Raw genomic sequence first — 9,577 nt, 5'->3', positions numbered from 1 at the left:
TGAGGAAGAATTGAATGTTTTTTGTAGTTTGTATCCCGATGATCTTGATTTCCATAACATATATACAAATTGTGGTTTGGGAACCAACAAGGAGTTTTTTATAAATGAATGGGTACTTTTTTTCGGACCCGGGCTTGTATTCGTAGGAGCTTGTTATAGGATGCCCCTATACTTAAGAGTCATGTTGGTGGGATCATTGGACCTTTTGGTGGCGATAAAATCTTGGCATTGATTCGTGACCAATTTTACTGGCCTCGTATGGAGAAAAATGTTAATAGGATACTTGCAAGGTGTGGGTTTGTCATTTGGCCAAAAATCATGGAAGAAACGATAGGTTGTATACTATTCTTCTCGTCTATACTGCTTCGTGGGAAGATGTAAGTTTAGATTTTGTCTTAGGTTTGCCTTGTACTCATGACAGAAGGGTTTAGTCATGGTGATGGTTGACCAATTTTTTAAAACGAATCATTTTGTGCTCTACTCTAAGACGTTTGAAGTGAGTTTGGTGGACCAATTATAATTTTTTGATATATTTTCAAGCTGCATGACATTCTATAGACGCTTACTTCTGATCTTGATGTCAAATTTGTGAGCCACTTTTGGTATACCTTGTGGACACGGTTAGGGTCGAAGTTGTAGTTTAACAGTTCTCACCATCCAAAAACTGATGGTCAGACTGAAGTTTGTAAATCGTATTTTAGGAAATTTGTTAAGAAGATTAATTGGCGACAATCCCAAAAAATGGGATCTTACTCTTCCACAAGCAGAATGTGCTTACAATCGCTCAACTAACCATACTAAATGAAAGAACCCATTTAAGATTGTATATGGCAGAAACCCATTCACCCCCTCTTTACTTATCTCCTTTAACTATTGTTGATCAGTTTAGTTGTAACCAGTGTTGCAAAACTCGGCCTACTCGGCCGATTACTCGGAATCGGCCCTCCACCGAGGCGAGTAATGTCAACTCGGCCAAAAAACTCGGATTTAGTCAAAATCGGCCAAAAATCGGTCAAACTCGGTCAAAAATCGGACAAACTCGGTCAAACTCGGGCCTACTCGGTCTTACTCGGGCCTACTCGGTCAAACTCGGCCAACTCGGTCAAAATCGGTCAAACTCGGTCAAAGGGTCAAAATTGTCATAAAAAGAGAAAAAAATCAAGAATTTCAAGATTAATATGTATAATGCACTTAATGATTTATTATTTAACACAAATATGTGATTATTACTACATATATATCTTAAATTTTCAGTAATTATCCACGTAGTGAGACAATTATGTGTATTTCAGTTTTTATGTATTCACATGTATCTAATTTTGGTTATATATTTCAATCAAATTTTGATTTTAACTTATGATTTTGACATATATAATTTTCTAAAAAACATTTCTACATGAATTACCGAATCCGAGTACTCCCCGAGTACTCCCGAGTACTCCCGAGTACTCGCTACTCCCCAGTCGGTCGAGCAGGTACCGAGTAGCGAGTTCTACAACCTTGGTTGTAACATCTAGTTTCCAGTATGTTGTTTATCATGTTATTTTTCCCTTAAGTTATATTAGGAAGTATTGCGACGTGAAGACTTGGTTATCGTGGCGCATGCCTTGTTATTAAGTTGTGAAGCGACTATGTATTATTCGCGACATATGGCCGCAATTAGCGCAAACCCTAATCTTGGGCCTTGAGCCCTATATAAAGACACTAACTCCTTAAGTTTTTTCTTTCATCAGTCTCCATCCCTTGTGATCCAGAGATAAAAAAAACTAGCCATGTTTTCCTTCCTCTTTGAGAGTTATTACTATTTGGTGATCCTTAGTGAGGAAGCAAAGAGCCGGTATTATCAAGAAGCTAGATCCGGAAGCATTTCAACATTCTAAACACATTTTGGACCATTGTAACTATTCAAGTTCTAATATTTATGTGTTTTGATTAGTAAATCTAAGGTTTTAAGCTTGTTTTAGTTCCCTTTATGATGTCTAAGTGGATTTTGGAAAGCTCCAGGTCCAAAGGTTGTGTTTTGGGGTCTTCTAAACCCATTGTGGTGTATATAAATGATCATTGTCTTCCATTTTGTGCCATGCAAGGATTTGGTTGCATTTTTGGTCCCATTTTGACCTAGGTTTTAGGTTGGTGTTTGGGACATGCGAATGGATAAAGTTAGAAAACTTTATCTAGAAAGACCATATTTTGTTTTGTTCTGGAAAGTTGGAACCTTAGTCTTAATGGATTAAATGCTTAATTAGAGGATGGATTATGCCGTGTAAAGCGCGACACGACCATGGAACGGTCGCAGAGCGAATATTAGACTTGGTTTGCGACTGTTTTGTTGCCTAGTATCTACGACACGACCAAGAAATCGGTTACGTTGTGTTAACCATTGAACGTTGCCTTTCTAATCGGTTTGACTTTGAGTGAAACTTTGATGGATTTGAGTTATGGACTGAGGCTGACTTCTAACTAAATTTTAGGTGGTTCATGTTGATTCTTTGAGGAGACAAGTGTATGTGTTTCCATTTATTAAATTTCGGTGAGTTTTCTTGTTGTATTAGTTATGTCATTATTGGATCCGTTGTGTATAAGATGCTAGTGTAATGCTATGATATGATTGTACTCTTAGCTAGACTAGTGAAGTCTTGCATGTTTATTTGTATGCGAACTTTACGTGCTTTGTATGGGATGTTGGTGAGATTGATGTTGTGCTGTGAGCAATGTTGTAAAACTCGTCGAGTTGGCCGTTTACTCCTCCGAGTACTCGCTACTCGGCCCCTTACCGAGACGAGTTACAAAATCCCGAGTACTCCCCGATCAGCCCCTTACTGATCTGAGCAGTGTTGTAAAATCTGGTCAACTCGGTGATTAATATGGATAACATCCTTAATGATTTATTATTTAACACACACATACATGTGATTATTACTATATATATCTTAAATTTTCAGCATTTATTCATGAAGTGAGACCATTATGTGTTTTTCAATTTTGGTGTATTCACGTGTATCTAATTTTGTTATATATTTCAATCAACTTTCATTTTAACTTATGATTTTGACAATTATAATTTCATTAAAAATATTTATACATGAATGACTAAATCTGAGTACTCCCCGAGTACTCCCGAGTACTCGTTACTCGGTAGTCGGCCGAACAGGTACCGAGTAACGAGTTCTACAACCTTGGTTGTGAGCGTACATGTCAAAAGGGGGTGAGGTCAACGAAAGCGGTTGTGAACTGCTAATCACGAAAGTGGTTGTTACTATTTGTCACGAAAGTGGTCGTGACTAGATCTCACAAAAGTGGTCGTGATGTCTGAAATTGTATGTATAGTTGTTACAATGATCTATGTGGTACTTTTAGGACTAACTAAGCTTTGTCATTACGTTTTTAAGTTAAATGTTTTTCAGGTTGTTTTTCTAACAAAGGAAAGTGCACGTAAGCGCATTTAGAGATTGTTGTGTTTTGACTTCCGCAAAACTTTCATTCATATTTTGACTTGTCTTTGATGATGAAAACAATTTAATAATCTATATTTTATTTTGAGAATGATTTTGGCTTGTTTACTTTAAGCTTTAAAAATGAAAATTTTGTCTAGAAATTTGGGATGCTACATTAGCCATTGTAGGTGATTAGCAGTTGAGTCAAATTAAAGATATTCACAAATAGCTTCAAATATAGATTGAGAAACATAATAAACAGTATGTTGATTGTGCCAATAAACATCGCAAGTTGGTTGTTTATCATGAAGGTGATCTTGTGTGGATGCATTTGAGATATTAGGTAAGTGAGGTTTCCTAACAGGAGTTTTAGCATGCTCCAGCCAAGACCTAACAGTCATTCTTGTGTTTTGAAGAAAATCAAAGACAATGTGCAAGGGCGGAACACGAGCATTAGAACTAAGGGGGCCAAAACCAAAACTCCGTAGGATCCTTTTCAAAGGAACATAAATTGTTCATGTATCTGCCATAGTTAGAAACATACACTATATGTAGTCTAGCATAAAAAAATTACCTATAACTCTCTTAAAAATCAACAACAAGTGAAACAAAATCATCAAAACATGAAGAAAATAAATACATCAAGTGATAAGTTTAAACTAAAAAATAAGGCTATAGTTGTCCATTTTTGTGTGTATTTCTCCTTCCAAACATGTTTATATGTATATAAATGTACACACTAATATACATGTGTTTGGTGTGTATGTACAAAGCCGTAAAAAAATGCGAAGCTTACAATTTACATAGGAATTAGGAAATTAGTTCAAATTGTGCATAAAAAGATAGATAAAGTAATCGTATAATTCATTATGATCTAACTAGATTTCCTATAATATACCAAACTAGTGATAATTCAGAAAAAAAAAATGAGTGTGTCCTCTTTTTATCAATTTCAAATCCTTACTGAGCACTTTACACAAATACTTAACATGCAAAATTTCAAGACTACGTTTATAGAACCATAGCATAAAAATTCATGTAAAAGATCACTAGATCAATTACAAAAAGAAAAGGTAAAAAAACTTACATATCAAAATATGAAACTTCACATGTTCATCAAAACTTATTTTCAAAAAATATGAAGCCTCATTGAAGATTTTCACAAACACGTAATATGCAATTTCAAATGTTCAATACCGACAAATTTAAATTGTTGTACATAAACACTAAATTGCACTTTTCTCAAGAAATAAACATATCAAATTGAATAGATTAAAAAAAACTCATAAACCAGATAACCAAAAAATAACAACTTCGTATTTTCAAGGATATAGGATAAAGAGCAAAAAAAAAAAGAATAAACATGAAGAGATATAGAAAGAATGATATGGAATCGATGGGGTTTGAGGAGAATAAGTGACTTTATTTCAGTCTTACATGTTCATAGTTTATATTCATTCTTTGTGTCTCTACATCTTGATTGTTCATTGTAAAGAATCCTTCCAAAAACTATGCCTTCCTGACCCTTTTTCCTAGGCAGTAGGCTTTATTACAACCATTCCGGGTCATCTATGGTGAAACAAGAAGAAAAAACCAATGATTACAAACATATATTTTGTGAAAAACGGGGGGCTATGGCCTCCCCTGGCCCTAAGGGTTCCACCACTCACAATGTGTACAAGATCGAAATACTGGGTCATTACAATGTGTCTACTACGTTCAATGTTGCAAATTTGTCACATTTCGTTGGGGATTCCGATAATGAAGGGGACTCGAGGTCGGTTAGGGACCGTTTACGACCTAAAAAACACGTTTTTGTCATGTACAACCAAAGATATATAGAACATATCATACAACATGTTTTTTGAGAAGTATGAGTTGTTTGTCATGTACCACCAAGATATATTGAACATATCATAGTTGTTTTGTGTATGAGCGTGGGATGTTCAAAATATTTGACCCGGACACGACTAGCGGTCCGACACAGCAACAAAACAATTTTGTAACTGCCATTAGGTGCAGTGTAATGACGATTTTATAACTGTCATTTCATTAGAGACAATTTAAGATTCTTGAACGAGACACAAAAGTGACTAATCAAAGGTGAAAATAAGAGAAACTTAGCCTGTGATTCGTGAAGATTTTCTAATACGTGATTATCACCCCAACCGGTGAAATAAACGATCAATTGATCCGCTCCCGCATCGCAATCCGGGAGACTCTCGTTTTCGTAATCTCTGATCGTTGTTTAAGAAACCACTTCCTATCAAACATTTCAACAAACACATGTTTGAGGATCGCATAAACAATCACACTTGTTAACCTTGACTCTTGTTAGTTATTGTCGCATAGGTGGCTCAACCTTCTTGCTTGTAATTCTCCTTTCTAAAAGGAAGTGATTCGTACACAACAAAAACCTTATCAGATTAAATGAATCTAACGAACCTATTTTGACTAGAAAAAACGACATAGTTAAAACGTCAACATCAATACAGCGGTTCTTCTGTCAAAAGGTAAAACAAATCATTGGTGATTCTCTTATAACTATCCCAAAATAGATTGGACTTTTGTTTTTTACAAAATCCAAATAATAAACATAAAAATAGTTCTTTCATATTGATTTCTATTGTTCTGGTCAGAAAAGACAAACAAATAGAAGTCTTACAAACCAATATTTCGTGCATCGATTTAAAATGATTCGAATTTCAACCAACCGAAATCGATTTCTAGGAAACATACTTGTACTCATATCATTAATCTTTCCAAGTAATAAACCTATTAAGAATCGCAATTGTTTCTCTAAAAGTTCTAAGTGATTGGGCAGAACATCTGAGACAACAATGGTAGATCCCAATACGAACCACCATCGCCGCAATCATGAAGAACATTATCCCAGTACTCATTCACCCCATTCATGGCGTACAATGATGCCGATATCTGTCTCTCCACCTTCATCCTCTCGAAATCACTCGTACTTTCGCCATCTTCATCACTCTTCTTCGAAATTGGCCCTATATTAAACCCTTCGAATGCATTCCCAGTGGTCAATGGCAAATCAGACTGTAATCCATAATAAAAACCTCCACCTGAATCGCCGATCTCGACACTCCCAGTGCAATTCGTCAAATCTGGCTTATACCCATCATCAAACACCTCAATTCCTTGATACCCAGATGAGAAATTTTCCTTCTTTGCATTGTTGACTTGTACCGTACAACTCACTGAATCACGTCGCGGGGTCACCGGAGTACTTGTTTGGGTGGTGGTTGTGGTGGTGTTTTTGGCGGTGGCGTTTTGTCGAAGGCATTTCTTGTGATTAAGCAAGTTTCGGATTTTGAGAGAGAGAGCAGAATTGATCGGCACATGATGGATGAAATTGGTTCTGGCGTTGGCTCCCCGGAGTAAATACGCCGCCTCATCGTAGGCTCTGGCGGCTTCCTCCGCCGTGTCGAAAGTCCCTAGCCACATCCGGATTTTCTGAGTGGTGTTTTTGATTTCCGCCACCCATTTGCCGGAGGGCCGCTGTCTAACCCCGACAAACTTGTTTCTACTCGAATTCCTGCCATTTGTGCTGCTGAATCGGCCTTTCTTGGAAGACGACGAAGATGAAGATGAGAACTCATAATTGTTTTGAAAGTTCAATTCCATTTCTATTTTTTTTAATAAAGAAATTAAATTTGAGTGTTTGACTTATTGTGAAGGATTGAAGGGGGGTTTAAATAGGGGTTTTAAGTTCATGGTGAGCTCGTCTTGTTGTTAATGGAAGCTTATAGAAGTTTGAATTATTTTTTGGAGGTTGTTAATGGTTGACTGAAATCACAAAGCTTTGAAATAGGAGTGGGGGCTATGTCATTAACGTTATTAATGATTGATACTTATCTGGTTTTTAAAACCTCCAAACCCAAAAGTTTAAATAAATCTAGATGATGATGCGATTAAATTAGTAATTGTTGTAGTGGCAACCGGTTGGATTTGATTATTCGAATGTTGGAAAAGTTTTTGTCTTTTTAGACAAGTATTTTGGAACATCCAAATTCATTGTGACCATGTTATAATAAAGTTTATTTCAGAGTTAGTTTTGAAATGATATACTTATAGAAAAGGTTAGAGTATGGCTCTTTATTTCGGCCATCAATAGACTTTTATTTATCTGATTTATCTATATATTGGTTCAAAGATTGCTAGAAGAATAACTTATATGAACTTATATGTACAAAGAATAACTCTTTGTACATATATGATAAGAAAGTGGATATTATATGTTAAAAACTCGTACCTTGTACAAGGTACTCTGTAATTTAAGAAAATAAGAACCAATCATATGTGGTCATAAGTAGTGTAAAGTATTCATGGAACTGTTAATTCAAGGACAAAAGGGGTATAAAAGGTTGACATTGAAAACAAAGGTAAAAACAAAAATGTAACCTTCGAATGTTGTTGTCAAATGGTAAGAGCCTCACTCGGTCAACTTAACAACCTAAGTTGCCATCACGAAGGCCTGCTTTTGTGTATTGCCCCCCACTCCTTTCTTTTCTACTTATTTTATACCTTCGCAAATCTAATTTGATTCCAATCGTTCAAATGATACACATATATTTAAGATATCTCCAATGACTATCCTTCAAATCTTGTGTTTCCTGTTAACATAAACATGTCAACGGTTAAACAACAAAGCGTTTACTTCTTTGTAAGAAATTTTCATATACTTCAAGAAGTTTGATACAACGATATTCATTTCAACGGATACTCAAAATCCGTTTACAAATGAGAACTTTGTGGATATTTGGTTCAGAATGTTGGTGAAGAATTGGAATTTGATGGAATCCAAAACTATGGCGCATAGAATTGAAATTTCACGAACAAAAACTAAAATTAATTTTGAAGTCTCAATAATGACAAATTAGATAATAAGCATAATTGATTTTAGACAAATCTTTAAAAATGATTTTTTTGGTTTCCAAAAAAATCGAGTTCGTTCTTTAAAATATTTTGTCATCAAGGATGGTCTATGTGGTTTGAAAACTTTTAATAGATTGTCTTTATGGCTAACACTGTTTCTTTTTGTTTGTTATGTGTGAACATGTTTGAGATATGTGAGGAATCATCATTTAACAACTACATGAACCATTTTTGAAGATTCGTCTTAAAATAACTTATTAACTCACTCTTGGACTATAAATATCAAAACATATAAATTTCATGGACCAAACTTGTAAATTAATATCTTCTTCCCTTTTAGCCTCTCATACGACTTCCCTTGTAACAAACGCGACTCCCATCCCCGCCCCTCTAATTTTGTGTTGCGATTTCGTGGAGGTGGTGTAGAAGACTGGATCTTCATCTTCGAATTCATGAACTCTAGCAATCTTGTTTTCCACCATCTCCTTCTCTTTCATCAACTACACCGCGTTGAATATCGTAGGTATCTCTTTCATCATCTCTTTTTCCCATTTATCCTCATGTCACTCATCACCATCCCTCAAATTTGGCCACACAGGTGATTTCCTAAATGCCTAACCAGTTTTTTCCGGTATGGTCTTGTTCTTGATATATGCATCAGAATGCTTTTTCATCTGCCCACGATGGGTTCCAATAACATGAACGAGGTTGTATTTTGCTCGTCTTTTATCAATTGATTTGTTGGATAGCAAAACTATAGAATCCCCGACTCGAAATAGACTATTGGGGATCAACATGGATTTTTTGTTCCTGAAATATCAATTTTGGGTGATGTTTTCGGTGCTAACATGTGACAACTAGGAAAATTTCGTCACTGACCACCATTAGAAATTAGTTTTGGATAAATATATGTAATAGAGTGTAAATGTAATATTTCATTTTTATAAATAAATATGATTGAGTATACTCTTACGTATAAGGGAAAATCGAAGCACAAACTCAAAAATAAGTATCCAAAAAGTTGTGTCGTTTTCTAAATTGGTTAACATATTCGAAAAGTACTCGACGATATGATTCCAAGGTTATAATCTTTGTAAAAATCTAACTTCAATTAGAGGAGTTATGATTTTTGTAAAAAGTTAAATCAATCGCGTAAATTAAGTTATTAATGTCGAAATAGGATTAAGAAATCAGTCAAGTTTTGAATAGTGTCACCAAAAGGAAAGTTGTAGTATTTTCTCAAA

General features: G+C 35.2%; 1 pseudogene; it reads right to left on the bottom strand.

Moving 5' to 3' along the window:
• Positions 1-6,025: 6,025 nt before the first annotated feature.
• Positions 6,026-7,193, bottom strand: LOC145059348 (ethylene-responsive transcription factor ERN1 pseudogene; annotated as a pseudogene).
• Between the last annotated feature and the right edge of the window lie 2,384 nt (positions 7,194-9,577).

The sequence above is a fragment of the Lactuca serriola genome, chromosome 6, assembly GCF_051521515.1.
Source record: "Lactuca serriola cultivar US96UC23 chromosome 6, Lser_US96UC23_V15, whole genome shotgun sequence".
Taxonomy (NCBI): Eukaryota; Viridiplantae; Streptophyta; class Magnoliopsida; order Asterales; family Asteraceae; genus Lactuca; species Lactuca serriola.
This window is presented reverse-complemented; position numbering and strand designations above follow the sequence as displayed.